Raw genomic sequence first — 25,209 nt, forward strand, 5'->3', positions numbered from 1 at the left:
GGGCTTTGAGGACTAACTTTGGACACTACTAGTCTAATCTAATCTAATCTAATCTAATCTAATCTAATCTAATCTAATCTAAAATAGGTATTTATTAAGATATTCAACTGCAGATTGGAACTCTGCTCTACTCCTTCTGTGCACTGTCATCAGATATTGGCATAGAACATTTTTTTCAAAATAATACCAAACACACTACCTCTGACCCTGAAGCATTAATCATAAACATTAGTTCCGATAAAACTAAAGCGCTACACAACACAGTACTTAGTGGAAGTAACGGTGTCTTCAGTCAGAAGTTTCTTTAAATGCACGCAGTCTATCTACAATAACTATTTGAAGAATCTGAATTAATATGAGTTGAAGCAACATTTAATTTTACATTGGGATCAATACAGCATTTTTTTATTTGAATTTAACAGACACTAATACTAAAGTGCTACGCCAATATTTAGCAGAAGCTAACACCGTATTACTTAAAATGAGAAGCTTTGCCATCGCCAACCACTAGCATGTCATGGGATATGTCAGTCTTCCAAGCTGTGCTTTCCTTCAAATACTTTTGGATATGCTCTACAAAAAAATTCTGCAAATAAGTAGATTTTTAGTAAATAATTTCAAGTCATGTTAGACACAAATGTTTGATTCTGTGAACCCAAACATAACTAGTCGAGGGTTCACTCGATTTAATTAGACTTTTAGGTTTGGTGAAACACTAGTTAGATCCTGAAGCACATGTCTGACCTGAAGCCTTATTGTTATTTGTTAAGCTGTTAGAAACAAGTCTAACCAGCTCATTTCCCTTTTGCTTTTAAACCCTTTGTGTTCTGAGGAGGTGGACTTGAATTCTTTTTATCCATCTCATCAGGATGCTGCTGTGTGCAGTAAGATCAGTTTACTGGGTGAATTCCTGCCTTGCTATCCACCTACAATTCTGTTTGGCGTGGGATTATGTGTGGATTATTCTGGCCACTATCTGCAGAGGTAATCGTCTGTACCTGCTCTGATCCTCCCATGCAAGCCTCTGCAACATTTATAACTAATTTATCAGTCCTGCCTAGCCTCAGAATAAATTCATAAAAGTAAAAACAGCTTAGAATCGATTGTATCTCCTCTGTGACTGGGGGAAAAAGAGGAACATCTTTGCATACGTGAGGTTTCAGAGAGGGTACACCTCGACAGTATGAATTTCAAAGGCGGATCAGGCAGAGGTTCAAATCGACAGAGACGACGCCCGAACACATACGGGTGCAGTTTACAGATTCATGGTGCGTTTCGTTCCTCAAACACATCCAGGAGTGCATGAATGGCTGTGCTGCTCCTGGCCTGAAAGACAGATTTAGCTGACCTGGGGTATGATAAGACAGGGCTGCAAGAACCAGGAGAGGATTTAAAAAAAAAAAAGAAAAATAGTTTTTCTCCATGCCTTGCAGCTGGAGTCGAGGCCTGCTGTGTGAATACAAACCATTCATTTAGCCTCTTGTCTCTTTACGGCAGCTAGGCTCTCCTCAGGTTCTCCTAGCTGCTGCTGAAGTCACCAGGTCCGACCGGGCCTGGACCCAGAACCTGCTCTGACCAGCCGCACCATGCAGGGACACATCTGGAACATCTGTGTTGGTTGTAATGACCAGATCGTCTCCACAGGAAGCAGCTGGTTGGTGTGTGAAGGTGAAGCACTCTGTCAGACTCAGTTGCAGCCACTGGTCAGTTAGCCATCTTCTCACTTCACTTTATGAAATTCAGTTAGACTTAATTCAACATTGTTTATTAATCCTAAAGGGAAAGGAAGAGGATGTTCAGGGTTGTTCAGAATTTTCCTTCTTTTCACTGTCATCATCTCCAGAGGTTCCACAGTGATGGCAAAAGGCAAACTTCTTGAAGCACAAGAGTCCCTGACTGAGGTGGAAGATGCAACATATAGATTAATAATTATTATAATAGAAGTATGAAAACATGAAGTTCAGCAGAACTGGGAAGAAAAGGACTTAACTTTCCAGGATCCTTGCTTGTGTTCATTTAAAAAATCGAAATAGAAGAAAAGAAAGAAACAAGGAAAGAAAATAGTAAAAAAGTAAATTAAGATTGAAGATAAGTTACATGAAAACAAGACAGGTTGGACAACTTTGAATGAAAGGACAAAAGGACACTAGATACGAAGGAAAGAAAAAGTCACAAGGAAGTAAGCAAAGAAGGAATGACCCGTGTAAAGAAAGAAGAAAAGGCATGAGAAGGAATTAAAAGAACATGGAGAAGGGAAAAATGAGGGAGGAAGGAAAAAACAAATGGAAGGAAGAGCAGAGTTAAGTCAGTACAGAAAATACATTTTGGGGGACACAAAGAGGGATAGGAGGGAAAGGAAATCAAAAGAACGGATAAAGAGAAGGGTAGAAAGAAGAAAGGACATGATGGACAGAAGAGTAAAGAGATGACAGTAAGGGGTGCGTGTTGTGAATGAATCAACTGTGAATGAATCTATAGACGGTAAACAAGGAGGAGCGATCAGGTCATGGTTTGGTAGACGGTCATACAGTAACAAACAGTGGGCACTTCTTTCTTTCTTTTCACATATGTTAAGTCTGTAGCATTACAATCCTTTATAAAGTGTTTATTCATTTTGATCAAAACACCACTGACAGTTAACTCCTATTCTGGAATGAAAAGGTTTAGTTCAGGTGAAATGAAGGGCTTTGCAGAACACATATAACTTATTCCAGTGAGGAAATAAAGAAGTTAATGCTTGTAAAGGTTTTTGTGGTGTTTCCTTTAGGTTCTGGTTGTGCTTTTTAAAAGCCAAGACATCATCACCATTCTAAAATGATTTTGATAATGAAAAAATCACTTTGGCAAAATAAAAAACAACCAAACAAACAAAAAACTATATATTTTCTTCTAGTTGGTCACTGAAAACCCAGAAATTCTTCACATTGCAGAGTGAAACAAATCCAGCAGTTCTGGAAGCTCCTGTTTGCCATCATCTTGCATTGATTTGGTGTGGCGTGCTTTGGACTTAATTTTCTGTTGTGGTACTTCAAGCAAACCGAGGACATGCGATTGCTCCTCTGGATGAAGGTGTTGATCAACCTTCAGCTGTTCAACTCATTACACAGTTTAGTCAAATAACTAGCTTAGCTTTTGTACATCAAAGTTGAAAGAAAACAAAGTACTTGGTCATATAAGTTTTTGACTTCACAGTTACATACGTTAGACTAAGTTCATACCATTTTCCATTGTCTTGGAAAATGGAGAATGTTCAGATAACAAACACATGTAAAGCTCATTCCAGTAGACAATTTCTACTTCCACAGTGTGTGTGAGGAACATGGCTGCCTGTTCAGATGCCAGGAGTGTGACAGGAACAGATCCATCAGTCGGCTCTCCTACACCTGGGAGAAACTGTAGCCTGCTTTTAATCCAGGTTCCAAAGACTACAAACACTAATTGCTTTCTTGTGAAATGCAAAGAGAATGTGCTGTGAAATTATTATTTTTTTAGATATATTCCTATGGCTTTCCTCAAGCTTCGTGCTTTTATTTTTCTCTGGGCAGAACAAAAAATTGTGATTTAAATATTTATTTTTGATCAGTTTTTATTTAAGTAAATATTTAAGCTTGGTTAAAATGTCTTTTTGTTCCAATATACTGGGAAAATAAATGTAACTTCTATACACACTGCGTTATAGATGGTTTGTATCTGGTGGAAGACACAGAAATCAACTTGGTGGTCATAAAGAAATTTTTTCTCAGTTGAGGAGCAATAAAGATTCATAAAGGAATTTTTTTTATGGAATCCACACTGGTGGAGCACAAGTAGTGCTAGGTTGTTTTCTTACCTCATAAACTCTGGCTGTGTTGTGTGACAGAAACTGGATGTAAGGGTTTTTTTCCAGTCACTTATTACATTATGGCACCGTAAAATCTGTTGTGTACAAACATTTCTAAAGTTTCAAGAGCTATCTCCTGAGTTATCTCATGGGTCACCGCTATATCTGAAATCTGTGCCTCTTTCCACCTCTGTTCCCCTAAAGGTGCTCTGATGTTGGGAGGCTGAGCTGCGTCCATTCCTGTGCGGTGGAGCACGGAGACAGGGTGTAAGTGAAGGAGCCATGTCTTGTGGAATAAGGACATACTGAGGCTCTGGGGAAATATCCTGATTGGTTTTCTTTGTGCATACAAAACAAGACTCTCATTTAGTCCGTTCTAAGGAACCCGACAGCTCTGGGTATTGGCCAGATTTTTGAACACAGATAGAGAAGAGTTAATGCTCCACTAAAGCAAGCAGTCAATTCCTCCTCAGCAACAGCAGAAAAGTAGAGTTAATAGTGGTTAGCTAGATTAGTGACTCATTTAAAACCATACACAGCTTATGGACAATTACACAACAAATAAACCCACAAGTTATTTCCAATTATCTCCCCAGTATTTTTACCTCCCTGTTGCTTCATTGTGCTGAGTGCTTTTCGACATGACAACTGAAAGGAAATTCTACTCATGAATTAGGCTGTTCTTTGATTCCATTTATACTAGGTTTCCATTTGTGTGTGTGTATTACAGCTCGGCTACGTGGCACACTCAACGCCTACAACTAGATCCAGTCCTGGAAGGGAAAAAATGCACCTTGGTGGATTTACAGCAACTGTTCACTAACAAACAAGAGTGACATTTAATGTTGGCATAGAGATCTGCGCTCAGTTCAAGTTCCCTAAGTAGGAAAAAGTTTATACCTCTCTGAGAAATCTTTCAGCGCACCACTGATGAGTTAGTGCTTGTACGCTTAGTTGATGCATAGGATTGCATAGCCTACATTAAAATTACAAAAAATCCTGCTCAATGCTAAATGTTGCTTAGTAAAAATGGTGACCTAAATTAAAAAAGATGAGCTGCAGCAGCGCTGAATGCATCGACCAGGACTTACAAACAAGAACAGAAACTCTCCCAGTTTTGTTTGCTTTGCAGTAGGAACGGGTTGGCACGGGATTCTGGTGGTAAGAAGGTTTGAGTAAAAATACCACAGTTTAGCAATAAATAGAATAGAATAGAATTACTTTATTCATCCCAGCAGGGAAATTATTAATTATTATTATTAATAACTACTGAGAATCACCTTTAGTTTAAGATTCACCAAAGTTCACGAGTTCTTCCGTGACTTCTGTTTTTATTAGAATATTATACAAACAATGATGAGACACATAAATAACATTTTGAGTGAAAATACCAACTAAATTTAGCAGCACCGAAGTAATTACACATCCTGTTCAAATTGTTTGTTTTTTTCTGCTGTTCTGTTTTTCCTGATGTTAGCTAGCTTATTAGCTGGCTTAGCTTATCCTGTTACAAGACTCCAGCAATTTTTTGTTTGTTTTTTAAGCCATTGCAGACGATTATGTATTTTAGCCTGTTTTTGCATTTTACCTGGGCAAAATATTAGAGGGAATTCTAGGTTACAACACAGCTAACAACTAGCGTGCTACTACAGAAAAGCACTGCCGTTTTTGGCTTGTTAGCACAGAAAGTTAAAGCTTTAGCTTTCACCATGATTCAAAATTTCTGTGACTTTTTCCTTTTCTTTTAGCCTTACTTTAGACTGTAAAGTAAGGCTACACCGTATTTTAAACTGTACTACATGCCAGTCCAGTACTGTTGTGGTAAGAATGTATTGTAAAAGCACCAAATGTCCTCCTTTCCTCTTTTTACCATTTAAATAAATGTGTTTGCATGTATAGCCTATTCATGAGAATCTGCAGTGCCAACATCCATCACAGCTGTGCTCACGCTCACTAGACATTCATAGCAGCCAATATATTTACTGACAGCTTCGCCTTAATCCACCGTATTTTTTGGGTTGTGCAATCAGCAGCTGATAATGACCAGCGATGGGACCGAAGAGGACTCACACACTACAGAGGGACAGGAAATTAAACCCGGATTAGGGAGGTGGTTTATTCTTGCTGTTTGATAGCGGTGACAGATTATAATACATGGGTAATGATGAAGGTGTTAGGGTTGCCTATGATGGCAGCACTATAGAAATCAGCTTATATACCCAAACATTCATCTGCATGCATTAACTGTGGTTTGTATTTTACTGCTGATATGGCAGTGAGAATAACTTTGAAAATAGATCCACAGTTGGCGCCTAACATTTACATTTCTTTTCAACTTCCACCAGGACCATCTATCTTATTCTTATCATTTTTAGTGTAATTTAAAAGACAATGATTTTTTTTTTTTAAAGCAGGTTTTCTATCCTACTCAAGGAAAACAAGGACTACACAATTTCACCTTGTTCTCTTAGATTTGACAATGACTCCGCTTCCATCTAAAGCATCATATTACATTTGCTCTTATCGTACACAGGGCTGGATGATTCAGTGACACAGATACATGGCCACCAACAGTAAACTGTCTTTATTGCTTTTGGGGTTGGTGAGGTGGGGGGTGACTCTCATGCCTTTTTCTAACGGCAGCCACAGATAATTCAATCAGTGAAACCTCTGCTGTCACTGATCCTCCTGACCCCTCTGTTCCACTGTCACTAAAAAGGAAACTGAATTCATTTGGCGCTCCTACTGGAGTTGTCACGCAGAGAGAAATACTTTTCAAATTGAATCAGACAGTTCTTTAAGATGTCTGCACTTCAAAATAGGACTTTGATGGTGAAAACGCGAGTTGCCCTGTTGTTGGAAATATTGCTAAGTCTCCATTTATTTGTTAACACAGACTGAGAGGGCATGGTTGTCTTTTCCGTAATTGCAATTTACGTATATTTCTAATTTAATAATCTACTTTTAAAGTATTTTATACCATCACATGTTATAATCAAAAGCTAACAGTTTTTTTTAACTATACTCATGTCTATAAAAATTTGATTTGATAGAATTTGAATGCCAACATTTTCTGTGTTTATCATTTTCCTTGCTGTCTGCGAGGTTATTTGGTTTGATGTATGAATGGATACAAGAATGACAACACAGACAAACTGAACAATATATAAGAATAAGCATTCTTCAAATGCTTCAGCTGTGATTACATATTGATTCCTCCCAGGTTCTTTTATGTTTTTATGAGTTGAATGCTAGAAGACGTACTTGAGGGATTTTCTGAGAGGTATCCTAAAATTATGTCTATTGTGAGAGAAAAAAACCTCCTATATCAGGTGAAGCTGTTCCCTTAATGCTTTGATAGGTCAGTAATGTGGTTTGGGTGAGGTTGGCATGTTTTATGATAGCTCTTCAGCTTTGACAGATTGCAGAATTAGATCAGAAAGAACTCAGGATGTTCTGATATTTCAAGACAGGTTCTCCACACAGGTGGAGAAATACATTACAAATCGGTTTAGAAAGTTTGTTTCTATTACAGTTCAGACAGATTATTAACATGATGGAGGCTGATGTTAAAAAGGTGTTAAATCTTTGAACAAGCACATCTATTCACACTTCACCTGACACTGTGAGAAGATGAAATGTAAAATTCATTTAAGTCAGGTTGGGTTATTCCATTCCATCATGTATATGTGTGGACATCAAATGTCCACACATATACACAATTTGCTTCTTTTAATCTTTTACCTTTTAAGCGAACTTTCACATACTTTCCACAGATGTCAACATCAGCTATTTTATTTCTTTAACAAAAGAATTCTTGGTGTTCTGTAGCACACCAATAAACAGTATCTTACTTGTTGCAGTTAACTCCTATAACCCTAACTTGAACAATCTTAGGTTGAATACAAACATATTGATGTGGGTTCACATACTTTAAAACAATCCTCAATTTTGTCTCTTCATTTTAAAATGAGATGCTGAAAATGATTTGCACTCCCTAATAATCAACGGGAAAGTCTTGTTTGGTAGAGATGTTTGATTATGCATATTTTAGTATCAATCTGATATCAATAAATACTGGGGCCATTATCACCATTCCTGATACAGATCCCAATACAGATACTAATACTGGCACTGATTCCGATACTGATACTTTTGTGGTTTTCCCTTTGAATTATTTGGTTAAAGCCTAGGAAAGAATTTGGCCAAACTTTATAGGTATCTACAAAGTAATTACTAACTACATTATACTAACATGATACACAAAAACAACTGAAAAATAAAATAATTTGTGTGCATTTTTATTTTAAATAAAAAATTAGAATTTGATGGAAAATGTATTTAAAATCTTTTCGAGGAAGAGATCGGAAACTACAAAGCAAAAATTAAATATAATTGCAAGAAGGAATCTGGAACTAAAGTATCAATCTGATTCTGATACTGATACTGACTTGGCAGCGATGTTATCAGTATTTGGGATCGATCTGCCCACCTGTATTTTTTGGCATTACAGAGGATCGTTGCCTACTCAGTATTCACATATTTTTCTGCAGATTACTTAAAATTATTTAAGGAAACTTTTTCTGTTCCATGATTTGTTCAGAGTATATATAAATACTTGAAATAAAATGCAGCTTAAACACCTGCAGTACTACATTATGCGCTCCTGGCTGATGTTTCACAGCACCCGATCCAGGAGGCTAGTAGTGCCAAGAAAAATTTTCCTCAGAAAAATACCTCAGTATGTATTAATGCATACTGAGGTATTTTTAGAGTTTGAACTATTATAACGGGCAGTTATAAGCATTTCTTTTGAACATAATTTAATCTTAGACAACAAAATTTTTGCTTTTTTTGTCGATAAAGCCAAATGCTGTTGATCATAAGAGATTTGTAAAAGCAATAAACATGGTGAAACATCCCTGAATACATCTTATAGGTCTTGTAAATTCAGTTTTACAAAACTAAATATAAAACACTTATTCCACATATAAATATTGTGACAAACTGCTTAGGAGATTTTCTTTTAAATCACACAGTTTGAACTTCATTGCAATTTTTGTTCTTAGCTTACATTGCTATTGATTATTTTAAGCATATCTACACCAGCATAATTCTAAAAAAGTGCATTACTGAAGTTGTGTAGTTCCCAGTAAAACGAATTGATTTGCAAATAACGCAGCAGCTATCCTGGTTTTTGAGAAAAAGCTATGGCCGTATGCTCTTAGGTTTATTCTGGAGATCACTGGTGTCTTATTACAAGAGGAGCAATCGAGGAAGATTTGTTTCAGCTTACAGGCCTCATGGCCCATAATAGTCTCCCAGAGGAGTTTAGATCTAGTGTAGTGGACTTTTATTGGCCATTACAATAAATTTCTCTAAAGCCTTAGAGTCTCTTTACTCACCCACCTTCAGTTGAATAAAGATAATTATGTGCCAGCCACAGGAATTAGAATATTTTCTGTATTGATTTATATTTAGTTGAAAATGTTTGTTATAAAGGTTTTGCTCTGTTTGTATTTTGTTGACAAAATACAAACAGAGCGGCTGAAATAGAATGCTTCTATTTTAATGGCAGGAAGAGAGGCATAAAGCAGATATTAGCAGGAGATTCAATATTAAAAGAACAGTATGTAAGAATAAGATGTTAGTAGAAACATAATAATGTTGAATCTTCATTTCTATACTGTTTCATAACTCTAGAATGAATCTCTTCATGAAAGAAAATGAAGAAATTATTACATCTCCTCATTGAAACAATTTATTTCTTTACACTTTAATGATCCATTTCAATAAGCAGAATGAGTTGTTTGGCTTTTATAAGGAGCTCCATATTTGTGAGTGTAGCCTTGAAAATTTTTCAAAGTCTTCTCCTCCAATGTCCCACAATGTAAAGGATATTAATAACCAGACTTTAAAACAGTACATTTATCACCAAAAAGAATTATTACAAAGACATAATCAACCACACACAAATGTCTTACTTACAGACTCATTCGACAAATGAGCATGTAAGAAAAACATCATTTATTTCAGTCATTCAGTCCTCTAAGTAAAACATTATATAGATTAATTCCACATAGACTGACATGTTCAAGCCTTTCTTTCTCTTAATTATGACAATTTCTGCTTACAGCTAATAAAATATTAACATTACAGCAGGCCAATAAAAAACAATTTTATTACAGTCATGTAGACTTAATGAGAAGTTTGTTTAAAACATAATTAAAGGTTGTTATTTTCAAAAGCTACTGTAATTCTGACAAGCCTCATCAGAACAGAATATTAACTCAATATAATTTTTTGTGGTGGAGGCTTGCCTGCCCAATTGGAATGTATTGACGTAGTTGCTCTAAGAAAGCATTTCTACTTTTTAAAACAAGAATAAATAATCAGTTAAATTTATATATACTTCACTGTATGCACAAAACTTTAAATGTAATATTTAGTTTGTCCTTTCTGTCATCTTTGATAGTCGTTAAAGTGACAGGTGACAAGCATATCGTTCAGAGCTACCATTGTAGGGCAGTGGAGGACTGAATGAGGATTAAATACCACAAGCCAATAGTGAAAACGTGAAGACAGTTTAAATGCTGTCGCATTTAGTCGCATCAAAACCTACTGAATCACTAGATAAAACATCCACATTTTATTAGTGATCATGAAAATGTCTGCAGGCAAATGACATTTATGTGACCACATACTGTAGTTCTGCTGGTTGAAGCTGCCAGTTGTATTGATCCACCTGATCAGCTGCCATTTGCATCCGACTGCACATTCATGTAGTTGTCCAGGTGGTGTAGTTTTTGGAAATGATCCCAGTGGTCCATCTGACTGAGATGGGTAGGTCATTGATACAGCTGGCAGCCTCAATCTAACAAACTCTGAGTTGCATCAGTAATGTTGTTGCTAAGAAAACAATGTCTCTTTTCCAACTTATGCTGTTTTGAGTTGGCAACATTGACCAGCTAAACATGAACATTTGTGTATGAAAACGAGAAGTTATTAAATATCAAATATCTTCTCTTTGGATACTAGCATTGTGTAGAAACGACATACAGTGGTGTTTGCGGCAAATACCTGAAAATTGTGAATACTTTAGATCTCCTCTAATAAGGCTTATTAGTTGCTTATCTTAATAGTTTAAACACCAAAAATACCTTCATGTTATTTAATACACACAACCGTCTTATTTCTACCACATACGTTAGCATCCTGAATTGGCGCTTTACAAATGTCAGCCAATAGTGTGTGAAGGACAATCGTAACTCTGTGCTTAGGTATTTTAGTGTTCTGTGCTGCATTTTCATTTAGGTATTTACTCCATAATATACTTTGTGAAAAAAATCTGCACTGAATTTGAAAATGTTGCTGTTTCCAAAGTTACCACTAGATGGCACTGTTTTTCGCACACCATATATTTTAGGTGATTTGGACAAATTTAAATAACACGTGCCAAACCCCAACCAAAATACTCCACCACTGTCAACTTAGTAAAATGGTTTGATAACTAATTTGTTTAAAAAAAAAATAAAACAGTCTGGTTACTTGCTAATATATATATATATATATATATATATATATATATATATATATTGTTGTTGCGCAACCCCCCCCCCCCCTCCTTTCTGTCTCTACTCTCTCACTCTCGTACTTCCTCTTCTGAGAGGGGAGATGTGCTACCAGCTCTCCGTCTAACGGGTCCGTTGAGTTTCCTAAATCTGCTGTGATTTACCCTGTCCAGAACTGAAGTAAACTCTGTTTAAGCTGGTTTCGAGAAACAATTCGCCTGGTTATCTGACGGCCAACATCCAGGTGTCCCACCCTTCTTCCCCCTGTGAATTAGCCAGACTGAGCAGCCTACAGCCAACTAGTTTCACAGAGCACACCTGTTAACGGTCGCTCGTTCTCTATTTTACAACTTGCATTTGTTATTGAACCAGGTAGGTTTTAGTAACTCGGGCGAGTCCCAAGGATGATGTTTTAAATATGGGCTACCAGCAACCTAAAAACATTTTTTTGTTGTTTGATTCTCCAGAATCAAACATCATAGCTATTTTACAACCATCAAAGAACTTTAAGGTGACTCATTAACTGAATGTCCACAACATCTTTAGATTTTCTTTATGCTAAATATTTTATTAGTAAGGCATTTTTGCAAGGGTCAGTACAGCTTAATTCAGTAGCAGAAATAATCAAATAAGTAAAATCAATCATCTAGTCTATCTTTCCCTACTGCTGATACTGAGAACTAAAAAAGGAACCTTAGAGCGAGACGGACGGAGTTTGACGCCTCGAACCCCAGACCTGGCACGACGACGAAGAAGGTGCGGCAGCAGGAGGAGGAAGTTGATCGACGAAGGCAGGGATCTCTGTAGGTCCGATGAACTTCTTCTCCGCATGGATGCTGAGGTCACACAGGACTTGGTGCTGGCAGGAAAAAAGGCACCAGTTCTTCTTCCTTGTCTTTGTCTTCATCTTTGTCTTTGGGGTCAGAACCCAGCCGATGAGAGAAGTGCGATTCGAAGCCACAGGTTGTGGGGCTGACGGGTTGGTCCCCATGCATGCACAGGACAGTCTCCGGCTCTGTGGCCCCGGCTCTTCTTCAGCTGCAGAGTTCTTTGTCCATCTCGATCTTGGCTCGAAGCTGCCCGGAGGATCCAACGAAAGGTTCCTCTTTTGCACCCACCTTTTATAGGGTTTATCCACCCCCCTGGTGCGCCTGCTGTCTGCTTAGACAGATGATCTCATATCCATCACTGTCTTAAGAGACATCATGTCATGATGTCTGTGCCAATGTCTCAGGGCTGCTCAACCTCCTGTTTCCATATAAGGTGCTGATCATCTCTGCTCTCCTGTTAGTTCCCCTTTTTCCCTTCCTGTCACCTTTCACCTACCATCTACCTCCAACATATCAGTGATGTTTAATTGCAGTTTTACAACCTTTTACACCATTTCAAGTTCAATGTCAAAATCACATTTATATCACATTTATTTTCTTTAGCTTCTCTGATTTAGCATTCATTTATAATTTTATAACCATAACTTATTAATTATTCTTATTATAATCTTAATGTGAGTTATTACAGATGTTTTCTGAAAAGAAACCAAGAATAATCTATTATTCTAATTATTTGATACCAAAGTTACATTTGCTTGTTTTTCTTATAAGTGTTCTCACAAATATAAGTGTAAGTATTATTACAAGTAAATCAATATTAATATAAGTATTTTACTTTGAATCTTATCAAATTACTCAAAATGTTTAGATTTAATTTTTTAAAACTTTCATGCTTTAAAATAGTCTCAGCTATTTTTATAAATCTGCAGGCTGGAAACATACTTCCTCTTTTTCCAGGAAACCTGCTTTTCCTGTTTAATGACTCTCTCTGACTGACTATGATTTCTTATGATTAGATAGAAAAAAGTAGAATTAAAGCAAAGTTTGCATGAAACAAAAACAACACACACAACCAGATTTATTTTATTGACACCTAAGTCTACTGTTGGGCCTTGATGTCACTTGAGTGATTCATTTTAAAGATAACTTTATTTATTATTACTGTTAAACTAACTTTATTGACACTTAAGTCTACTGTTGGGCCCTGATGTCACTTGAGTGATTCATTTTAAAGATAACTTTATTTATTATTACTGTTAAACTAAAATCTCCAGCATGGGGAAGTGGGATGAGCTCGGATTTTCTTGACAATATATATATATATATATATATATATATATATATATATATATATATATATTTACAAAAGCTATTATTTACCTGTTTTGTGTTCATTTTCACTTTAAGTTCTGGATTTGTAAGAATACATCACATTGCTTGTTTCATCCAGAAAACAACTTGAATGTACGAATAAAGGTGCCTGTCAATTATGAGGCTTGCGCTTGTAAAGCCTGCAGGCCGCAGGATGTGCTGGGTTTTTTTTTACCCAAGGAGCCTTGTGACAGCCAAGTGACAAAACACATGTGAGGACTGTGCAACTGTACAACTTCCTCAGGCATCATCTTCATCAGTCAGATCTACCTGTCACAAGCATTAAGCTCAACAATAGTTGTGATGCTGGAGTGTGTTGAGGAGCTGTTGAGACAAATTAGCTCAGGTGAATCTGACAAGCGTGTCTCCTGCTGTCCTAGACAGATCCACACAGTGGATCAACGGTTAAAGTCATTCCTATGTAGAACTTCTGTCGATTGTTTCTAAATTTCCAAATCAAAGGACAATTGTACATCTCCACAGTGGTCTGGATAAAATGTATTGCAAAAGTATTCTCAAATTCTGTTTTTAGAGTAGTACAACACAGTGAAAAGATTTCGACCAATCACCTCTGACCGTTGCAATGTCATGTTGGGGCCATTGCTGGCCTTTGCTGAACAATCATGGCTGATGGCCACCTTTAGCCATGGCAGCTTTGTCTGTTGGCTGTAGTCAGTCGACATCTGTGGTTATTTAGACAACATGTCATGTGGAATCAGCACCACAGACAGAAGACTGACTCTCCCTTCAGCACTGATATTTAAATCTGGCAAAAGATGAAGGTGGCAATGGATGATGGTTCCTGCTTCCAATCATTATGAGTAGAGGGTGTTTAATGAATCGATACTAGTGGAGATTTGTGCTGTTTGGTTTGACTTTATCACTCCCTTACATTGTGGAAGACGTTTGGCTCAGTCGTCTTAAAAATGCCCTTTCAGTTTGCTGAGACATTTTTTTCTACATGGCTCTTAAGGTCATGTACTCGTTTATTCGCAGATTTGCGGGTTCACAGATTTTTCTGTGGACCGGAAATACAAATTACCGATTTGATAACCTGCTAAATCGTTTATTCTTTCCAAGAGTATATCTAAAATATTTGAAAGAAATGCAGCTTAGGAAGCTGGAAAATCAATGCTGGAGTTTACAAAGCAGCCAATGCAGGAGCTCCACTTAGCAGTGATTGGGTAAACCACCAAGAGTGGAAATAAGGGTGTTAAAGTGGTTTTCACTGAGTCTATCAATGCACATCAAGATATAGTAGGTGTTTGAATTATTAAAACAGGCAATTATAAGTGTTTTATAGGGGGTCTTAAGTAGTCACAAATGTTAGCAAGTTTTCACAGCAGAGGTCCCAAACCTCCATAAAGGTATGTCCTATGAACACTGGCAACTCTAGTGGCCTTTATTTAGCAGTACTTGGAAAGGAAACAGGGAGGAAAGCGAAGGGGAAGACATTCAGAAAATGGCCCCAGAACAGGAAATAAGCCCGGGACAATTACATCAAGGACAACAACCTCTGCACACGGCGTGCACAACCAACTGAGCCACCCAATACTCCAAGAGCTGCTTTCGAGGGATAACAGAAACCAGATGTCGGAGGAGTATGCATAGTCTGAAACATTTATATGACGGGGTTGTATTCATAGTTCTTTGAGACATCTCTTATGAGAATCCTCCACTAATCTGCACTCTTTGATATGGGCCTGGTTGAAATGAAACCTTCTTAAGTGAGTGCCGTCCCTGGAGCATTCTCACATCAGCATTTTGAAGGTTACCAAACCCCTATACACACACTCTGCCCAGCTGTTATTGGGAAAGAGGCAGAGAAGACCCTGAACAGCTCACATTACATCAGATTTCAATGAAATTTACTGTAACGTGTGAGTTCACGTTCTACAAATTCAAACCCCGGGCTTGGATTCGAACCCAGGACCTTCTTGCTGAAAGGCAGCAGAACTCTCAGCTGCTTTGGCCTGAAGGGATGGATGTCTCATTAATTCGCTGGATGAAGGACATCTTTACAGGCAGGAATTTAAAAAGGAATAATCATTAGTGCCACTTTTTTTTGGTTTTACAGCCTTGTAACAGCTGCTTTAATAAAATTATGTTACAAAATCTGATCCCAGTGTGAAAATATTGGCATCCGCTTGAAGAGGACATTGCAGACAGAACAAATGATGAAACTGTCACATATCATCACCGGCTCATTCTTTGCTCGGCTCTCTTTGTTGTCGCCACTATTTTTCTAAACCACAGGGGATTATTTAAATCTTACTGCTGCCACAATAGTTTAACAGAGCAAAGTAGTTTTTGTCAAAATGAGCAGGCGCAGCCAAAGTCATTTTACCTCAGACACCTGAGAGAAATAAAAGTCCACGTTAAAAAAGTGTGATTAAATGAAAATGCTGTCACGGCTGATGTACAGCTGACAGTGATGGGGAGGATTTTAGCAGCAAAAAGAGTGATGACGGTGGCAGACGGGGTGACACGACGAGGTGACACGATGAGGAATGATAAGTAATGAAGGAAGAAGTATGAAAAATAGTAGAAAGGATTTTTGGTGGATCAAAACACCACAGGAATCTTTGAGAAAGAAATACCAGCTGAAAATATGAAAGGCTCTGATACGCACATGCTGCAGATATTCAGAACTTGATCATGGAGAATATGTATGCATGCAACAGGAAGAGAGAGAAGTGTGGGGATGGAAATCCGCTAGGCCTTTCTATATCCAGGGATAATAGAGCTGTCACAGTGTTTTGACTTAGGGCATTGATTCTGCCTTTAATTGCTTTAGGCCTCCGCTGGCTGCATAGCAGTCCAAGAATATTAAACACAATGTATTGTTGCACTCAAGCAGTTATGACACTGATTACACTCTGATATGTACTCATGTGTTGTCAGTGCCAATAATCCTTTTATCGATTAGAGCTGCCAACAAACAATTAAAGCAATTGTGTGGCAGAACAGCCCAGACAGAACGGCGAGCAGCTTTTCATTCAGCGTGGAAACAACTCTGGCCACATTAAAGGTGTGCTGCTTTCCTGCTCGGATGCTGGCCATATGTTGAGAATCCAACAACAATTTCAGAGTTGGCCCTTTGGGAAAATCACAAACAGTTGACCCAACGACTCTTTTATTTGACCAATATTTTTACTTGTATTTATTTTTGTTTTGTTTTCCTTGTCTCTACGGCCTAGAAAGTGCAAATTTTGGAAAAAGGTAACCTGGTAGGAACCAGGTTCTTGTTCTACATTTTTCTTTGTCCAGAGGGTCTGGACCAGGGGTGGGCAACTCCAGGCCTCTCCTGCAACTTTTAGATGTATCTCTATTTCAACACACCTGAGTCAAATAATGAGGTCATTAGCAGGACTCTGGAAAACCTGACTGCACTTGGGAGGTGATTCAGCTGTTGAATTCAAGTGTGTTGAACCAGGGAGACATCTAAGAGTTGCAGGACACCGGCCCTCGAGGACCAGGATTGCCCACCCCTGGTCTGGACACTCGACTACTGAGAAATGATTGCTTGCTTGAGTCGTGGACTTTGAAGTTTTAAACAGTTGGATGTGATTTTACCCAACCGCTAACATTTGGCTGTGACGTACATAATGAACCACCTTATTAGTGCCTTCCACCAAGAAGGTTATGGGTTTGAATGGTTTGCATGTCCTATATGTGGGTTTTCTCCTTCCTCCTACAGTCCAAAAAACATGATTAGCTGAGTTTCCATTACCATAGAATTGTGCAAGTCGAAATTACACAACTAAATGAAACACAGCAATTTAAAAAAAATGTCAAGTTTTCCAATGAAAAGTTTTTGTGCTAGAATGAGGTAGTTTTTCAGCCATATCGAAATATCTATATTTCACAAAACTGCAGTGGAAGCACTTTTTTCTTTACATACGAGTCACATGATGTTACTACTGGTGAAAACAGTAATAAAGACAGGAAGTAGGAGGAGGAAGATAGTTTGTTTTTGACTCCACCAGATCTCTCATAGCATTGCAGTTTATTAGAAGTTGTGTGTCATTCCAATGTGTTGAATCCATAGCTCTTACGTTAAATCACCAACACAATTTCCCCATAATGCCTCTCTCAAGTAGGCGGGGCTTGTTGCTCCAATGCCTAAATAAAACGCAGAGATTTTTTCCTGATGGCTAGACGAATATATTTCATGTTACTGTTTACATCCACCGTATGATGACTTGTCATACTTATCACATGAGCAAGCTTATTCACATGTGATTTTAATTTAATTTCGTATGTAATGGAAACACCTGAATTGCAAAATTGTGTTTTTTCAACATTAGCAGAACAAAGATTTGCATATATTTGTAGTGAAAACACAGCTTCTGTTAGGTATGAGTGTGTGGTTGATCACCGTGTGTGTTCTTGTTGTACCCTGTAATGAACTGGCAATGTCTCCAGGGCATACCTGACTTTTAACCTGAAGACCGCTGGAGATGGACAATGTCCCACTGGTGACCCTGAACAGGATCCATCAGGATCTCTTTACAGTGGGGGTTGGCAGGAAAACCCTCAATGGGTGGCGCTGTGGGGCACTCCGATTAAATAACCTTGATTTTCTAAATGCATGTACATGTGTTGATTGTCTGCATTGAGATAAAATTAATGGATTTACCTAACTTTTCTGTTTACCAGGTTTGTTGATCAGTTCGACCGGGCTGATGCTTACCATTGTTCTGGAGTTGCGGTGACCCTTGTAAACCATTTTCACTGAAGGTCTTCTAATCAGATTAATAATCTGATTAACCCATATGTGTATTTTCCACATACAATTCAATAAAAAAGTAGTTCTGGTCTGAGTTACACCAGGTTTATGATGGCAGTTTGTCACTACTTAAACACTACTCAGCACAGGTGAATATAAACACAGAGAACAATTTTTTAACAAATGTTCAAAAATAGCAAAAAAAAGAGAACACTTCAAAAGCCACAGTTTGCTGTTAGAGTTGCATGAGGAATGAACACAGACTCTTCCTCCTCTACCAGTTGGTGAATTTGTGCAGAATTCATCTGCAGCAACACCTAAATATTTAAAATGTAAACAGCAGTAAATGCTCTGCACCTCAAGCTCAGGTACAAAGAGTAACGGAAACAATTTTGACATCGGGAGACTCTGAAGACATCTGCCGTACAAAGGTATACCCAAAGGTTTTACAGGAATTATTTAACTGTTGACAAAGACTCTCTTCCAAGCTTCAGCACCGTCACATCGTTTCCTTTTGCTCTGGGTTTGACACATTTCTTTGCAAAACATTTCCATCTCTGGGACATACTTAACTGTGCTGTAGCTGGACATTCCTGTGACGACTATAGCTGGGTATAACTGAACATTTCTAGCATTCAGCAAAATGAAATAATCCTGGTTAACCTGGCATGTTGATTGCTTTTGGCTTTTAGGCTGCAAGTCTGATCCATAGCGGATGTACCATCCCTACTAGGGAGGGGTCAGATGCCATCTCAGCATCTCAGACACCACACAGAATTTTAAACATTAATGTAGAAAAAAATTTGTAAAGAATATGATGGTTTTGCTGTAAGAGAGTATAATTTTCTTTGTAGTAAGGGCTGGAAGCAATCATAAATCTGGAAGTTGCTGTTCACAACAGCCGCTTAGATTACAATCTATTGATCTGGGCTGCAAAATACAAAGCAATAAGGAGAACTTCCCCGCTTAATACCAGGTTTAAATGTCTTTGGAATAAATCCTTTGAGGGGAAAATTATATTGATCCCTTATCTGAGTCTGGATAAGATGAAGATCAATGTTTATCCTGCAAGATGTCAAACAGTTTAGTTTAGTAGCATTATAGCAATGTCTCCCTCTCCAAAGCTCCAGGTGCCCAGTAGGGGATAGAACCTACTGGTTTTATTTAATGATTCTTAAAGGTTATTGAATGTTCTCTTTTAATATTCTGTAACAGAGATTGGAGCATGGTGATGCATTCTGGACATTTGCTTAAAGAGTCTTGCAGATCCTCTTATTAATTGTTAACAAAAGCAATAAATGTTTAGAGTCCTTATTTCCTCTTCACATAATGTGGCCACTCTTAATTCTGGACTTTATGATGATGTTTATTTAATCGGCTGTTCCACAGTTTTGCCTGAATCCACAGTTAGACTGCATGAGTGAGTCTTTCTTAAGGCGCACTAATTAATCAGTTAATTAGACGAACCCGCTGCACAGTGGCTCCATTTGATCTTGCTTGTTTGCCCAATGTGCTGTACTGCTTAAACCTTCAATGTGTAGTAGGATAGCAGGCTATGCTAATTGTTGGCTATTTCATATTGACCTTAGCCTGGACATTATACTCAAGAGCTATGATTTGATTTGAAACAAGTAATTTTGCTGAATTGTTGAGTCCCTTACAGTATTTTAAGACCTTCCTCAATGTCCAGCTATTAAATTGCAAATTCATTGGACTATGAAGTTTAACATTGAACTGTTTTGGGAGTTTACAACAGGTATATAAGAGCCTGAAAATATGGAGATAATGTGACTGGAGGTCAGTTGAAGCAAGATAGAATCCCATGGTGTGAATAATGGAAAGAATCAATGTCTTAAAGTTGGATGTGTTCAGCAACCTGGAGTCAACCATCCAAGGCAATGGATAGAGGAGATGATAAAGAAGAATGAAGGCAAGATAAAGAGGTGGAAGGCTACTTTTAGGACAAGGGTTTTCATGACAGGTTCAGGTACTAGAAGTTTACCTTTAGTCTGATTATCCATTCCAAAGCAGGTAATATCAGTTTCCTGTTGAATCCTAATGTTTCAAATGTTTTTCTGTTAATTACAGTGAAATTTGAAACTCACAAGATGATGTACTTTTACTTTGAAAAACTTTACCTTGACACCTTGAAAGATTGACAATGCTGGCAAATAACTAAATTTTTGTCTCGTCTGATTATAAAGTGGGCAGCTGCAATAATCAGATAAGGTTCAAAGTGTTCATTTTGAATAAGGAACTTCTTTGGTTGGCAACGGGTTTTCTGGATTGTCATTGCAGATCTTTATAGTGTTTCTGTTGTTGACCATGGAAGAAGGTAGTCTGTTCTGATGATTCCTGTCAGTTGAAAAACATTTCATCGGTCCTGTTTGACACACACGAGTCTATAGCAAGGAGGATAAAATGTATGAAATAAAATAGAATACAGAGTGTCACACAACTTTAAATGCATTTTTAACTATATGTAATGTAGGGTCAATCAGCAGTACTGTGTAGTCTTCTATCCTGCACATACAATTGTACCTCAGATTGTGTAGCACAGAATGACAGACGAATGCTCCAACAGTAATAAACATTTGGCTTGCACTGCTGCATCTTGGCATCCTGAGCATCAACTTCATTCCATCACTGATAGCTGCAGTGAGTTATTGCCTTCTCTGTAGCTTTTCCACAAATGGCCAGTATACAATGGAGTTCAAAAGCTGTGCATCCCTTACTCCGGGTTGCAAGTAAGCAAACTAGTGAAGACGGTGTGCTACACGCAATGGTCTACAGAGGAACTTCTGGTTCTGCCAACCACATTGATTTTACTTTAGAACAATTTCAACATGCTACAACACACCGTGGTGGCCAAGGTGTTTCCATTTCTGATATAATTGAAAAAGTGAAATCCATTGAGACTTCACCTCACAGCATTCAGTACCTAAATGATCTGCTAACATCACATACCACAGCACACCTTCAGGAGTCTGGTGGAGTCCATGTCTCGATGGAAGATATAAAACTACTAGCACCAGTTGACTAGACCTTTTAATCAGGTCAGTCACTTTAAAACTACAGTAAGTAACTTTAATTTAAAAATATATATTTATTAAAACTGTCACTATGTCGTGACAGTACGGTAAGAGATATAGATACTTGTGAAAAAAATCAAGTTCCTCTGTCTTCTCCCAGTGCTTACTAGAAAACAACCGATCAGAGCCAGGTGGCAGGTCTTAGCACTGTCAGTCACCCTCTGTGTGGTGCTGCTCATTCCTCCTACACTTCCTCCCTTGCTCTCTTCTATGCTGCTGCTAGCACAGCCTGTCATTAATGCTCAGGCTAGTTAGCATAGCCACCGATAACGGCAGATAAACGGTTTTTCTGCAACAGTAAGTTGCTGCTCTGCCATTTGTATATTCAGCAGCGAGTACGTGAGTTAAATATTTATCCAATCACTTATTTTATGCTATATATTTTTACTTGTTATCATATTTTGTAGTAATACTTTGTGTGTGTGTGGGGGGGGGGTATAAAATCGTTTGCCAAAAAAGTCAAAAGTTGTTGATCATAATTTAATTTGTAAAAGGATAAAACCTAAAACTGGGTGAATATTTTTATTGGTACTGTAAGTTTACATTTTTTAATGACTAATCAATTCCTTAATTATAAAACACAAGGAGGGGAAAAAGAGAGACGGAGCTGCCAAAACATCATAAAATAACTGAGTAAATATTGGGGCAATCTTTTAGAGTGCCAGGAATGATGAAGCTGCAGGGCATTTATCTGAAGTCTGGACATTCACAAAATCTGCTGCCACGGCACTGCCAAGCACCGTCACAGGGTTACTTTACAAGAGAACTTTAAATGACACTAATCAGATGAAACCGACTGCACAGGGAATAGCACAGGCTCAAACGGTCTTGTTGTCTAGATCCAGCTTAGCTGAGGTGTAGACATCCTTCCTGGTTTAGTGGAAGAAATATTTTCCCCTACTGCAAATTTTACAGACATTAACAGACGGAATCCATCACACGATTTAAATTAGAAATGAATAATAATAAAAAAAAAAGTTATTTCTATCCCACTTAGTTTGTGTTTGGTTTGTTTTGAATAAAAGGGGGAAGGAAAAACTGATTGAATTTTCTCAGGCGGTTACTGACAAAGACCCACTTTGTCTGAGTAAATGAGGGCAATTGAGTGTGTCAATCAAAATCAGACTGCTGACATCACCATGACGAAGGAGACATCTGTCATGTAGAACATACTTGGTTTGATGCTGGTAATGTAGTCAAATTACAGCCAGTCATACTGCTGGTTGTGTGAGCTCTAACATGATTCAGCATTTTGGTTTGATCTTAGGTATGACTGATGTTATGTTCCCAGAGCCGTTACAACAGTGAAAACAGCATTTTTAAGCTCCATGTTTCTCCTTTGTGGAGAAATGTCCAGTACACTGACTTCCTGTGCCTTTTTGTTGAGTTGTTGACTAAAGTCTGCACTATCAAAGCATGATGCTTTAGCATTGGCTGCTTGTTCTCAGTACCATCCCTTGAGGTAATAGAAACAGTACAAAAAGGTGAATACAGTGGACTGCCACATATTCACAGTTAAGTATTTATTAAATTACCTGTTAAATAATTTTGCTTTAGAGCTTATCTAAAACATTTGAAAGAAATGCAGTTTGAGAAGTTTAAATATTTTAGATGCAAGGCTTTCTGGCATGGTGTTTGCAAAGCAGTCAACCCAGGAGTGCCATATACTTTCCTCGGTTCTGATTGGCTGTTCCCCCTAACTTGGAGAGAAGGAAGACTTTAGATATTGGCTTCTGTGGTACTGCTAAGACAGTTTACAATCTGTGTCTTAATGCATGTTAAGGTATATTTGGTGTGGAAACTAATAAAATAGTTTAGAACTTTTCTGTCTGAGAAGTTTATAACTTTTCAGACAGATTTCAGTTATTCATGGGTCAACTGTCTAATGGAAAAACCATGATATGACAAAATAGCGAAGAAGGGAAATAACCGGCAGTCTTTTAAAATCCGCTTTCCTCCACACCTAAGAAACTTATAAGAGAAAAAAACTTCACTTGATTCAGCCGCTTCTTAGTGATTCCATTGTGTAATGTAGAGTAACTAAAGAGCAAATATAATTATGAATAAAAAAGGATATAATTACAGAACTCAGTCTAATGAGAACACAGTCACACCTTCACAATGGACACAGCCATTAGAACATGTCACCAAATCAACATTAAGACTATTTATTAACTTTAGAGGCACATTTGCATATTTGTTTTTCAAACACGGTATTTATCTAATTATCTTTCCGTATTTGTTCAACTCTACAGTCGCAGTCATAAGCAATAAACAGACACTGGCTGCAGATGGGAACAATAGCATAATTATGTGAGTAATTATGTATGTGCATGAATAGTATAGCTGAATAGCAGATACAAAATTCAAACTTAGAATTAATCATAATTGTCAGGATTGCAAGATTCCAATAAAAGAACAGAAATTAGAATCCTTTTAGAGACAAATAGATTTCAGCTTTCTTTGTGTGAAATTTATTACTGATGATAATGATTTTTTGCTTTAAAGCTTCTGCTAAACTGGTAGGGGCAACATTTGTGTGGCTGGGACTCCATGAAGTTGTACGGACATGGGCAGCTTCCTGTTTGGCTTGCCAGCGTGCCAAGGTGCAACGGCACACATAAGCTCCACTGGAGCACTTTCCTGTTCCGCAACGGAAGTTTGAACATGTGCATGTGGACTTAGTGGGGCCACTTCCACCTTCCAGAGGTTTCACCTATCTCCTGACGATGGTGGACAGAACTACTTGGTGGCTGGAGGCAGTTCTGCTGTCATCAACCACTTCAGTTGTTGTGGCTCGGGCATTTATCTCCTCCTGGGTGTCTCAGTTTGGTGTGCCATTGGACTTGACCTCTGACAGAGGTCCCCAGTTCACTTCAGAGTTGTGGGCTGCAGTGGCAGAGAGCCTTGGGGTTAAACTCCACCATACTGCTGCATACCATCTACAGGCCAATGGTCTTTGTGAGAGGTTCCACCGCACAGTGAAGGCTGCCTTGGGTTTTGTTGGGCCTGTGTTCGGCTCCAAAAGAGGACCTGCAGTTTTCTTCAGCTGAGTTGGTCCTGGACCAGGCTTTGAGGGTACCAGGGTATTCCCAGGGGAGTAGAACAGTTCTAAATGTGGAATCTAGATCTGTTGCCCCTTTGGCAGTCAGTTTCTTTACCCAATCTTCCGGGTCCTCCCCTTACAGCTGGTTTGTTCCCCTCAGATGGACAGTTTGATTGCAGTCATTCTACTTTTTGGGTTGGATTGGAAGACATTGAGAATAAAACAAGACTCAAATTATATTTTCGTCTTTTTCTGCTGACTTCCACACCCTCTTGTGTTCAACGGGTGCCGTTTTATGTCCTCTTGTGGTGAATTACTGTAATTGTGATTTGTCAGTTAGCCGTTCCTGTTTAACAGCCACTTTGTTGCATTTGCATAAGTTCACATTGATGTGTATTTTTATTGTTTTCTGCAGCTATGTGTAACATATCCAATGTTGTTATTCAAAAATGGAAGTTGCTTGTTTTATATATTTTTCTGTCCACTAAGTGGCACTGTTGTGTCTAAAATGGCCCAGTTCAACAGCATTTAAAATAAATAAATAAAAATGCTGGGAAAAGTAAATGAGAAATAATTTTCTTACTATTTCTAAGTTCCTGAGACAAGTTATTCACATTACTAACTACTTGTTTGAGTTGGCGATGAAAAATTATTGCTTATTTCTTTATTCTTCTATTGTATAGTTTACAGTAGAATTATTATATAAGTGTGACGGTACCTATGCTTTCCCGATTGGCAACTTGAATT

The 25,209-nt window shown here is 38.0% G+C and overlaps 1 protein-coding gene across 1 annotated transcript in view; it reads left to right on the top strand.

Annotated features, from left to right (window-relative positions):
* The window catches only part of vstm2a (V-set and transmembrane domain containing 2A), a 96,346-nt gene that overhangs the window by 11,297 nt on the left and 59,840 nt on the right, over window positions 1-25,209 (top strand). The gene's annotated exons all lie outside the window — the stretch shown is intronic.

The sequence above is a fragment of the Xiphophorus couchianus genome, chromosome 21 (genome assembly GCF_001444195.1).
Source record: "Xiphophorus couchianus chromosome 21, X_couchianus-1.0, whole genome shotgun sequence".
Classification (NCBI taxonomy): Eukaryota; Metazoa; Chordata; class Actinopteri; order Cyprinodontiformes; family Poeciliidae; genus Xiphophorus; species Xiphophorus couchianus.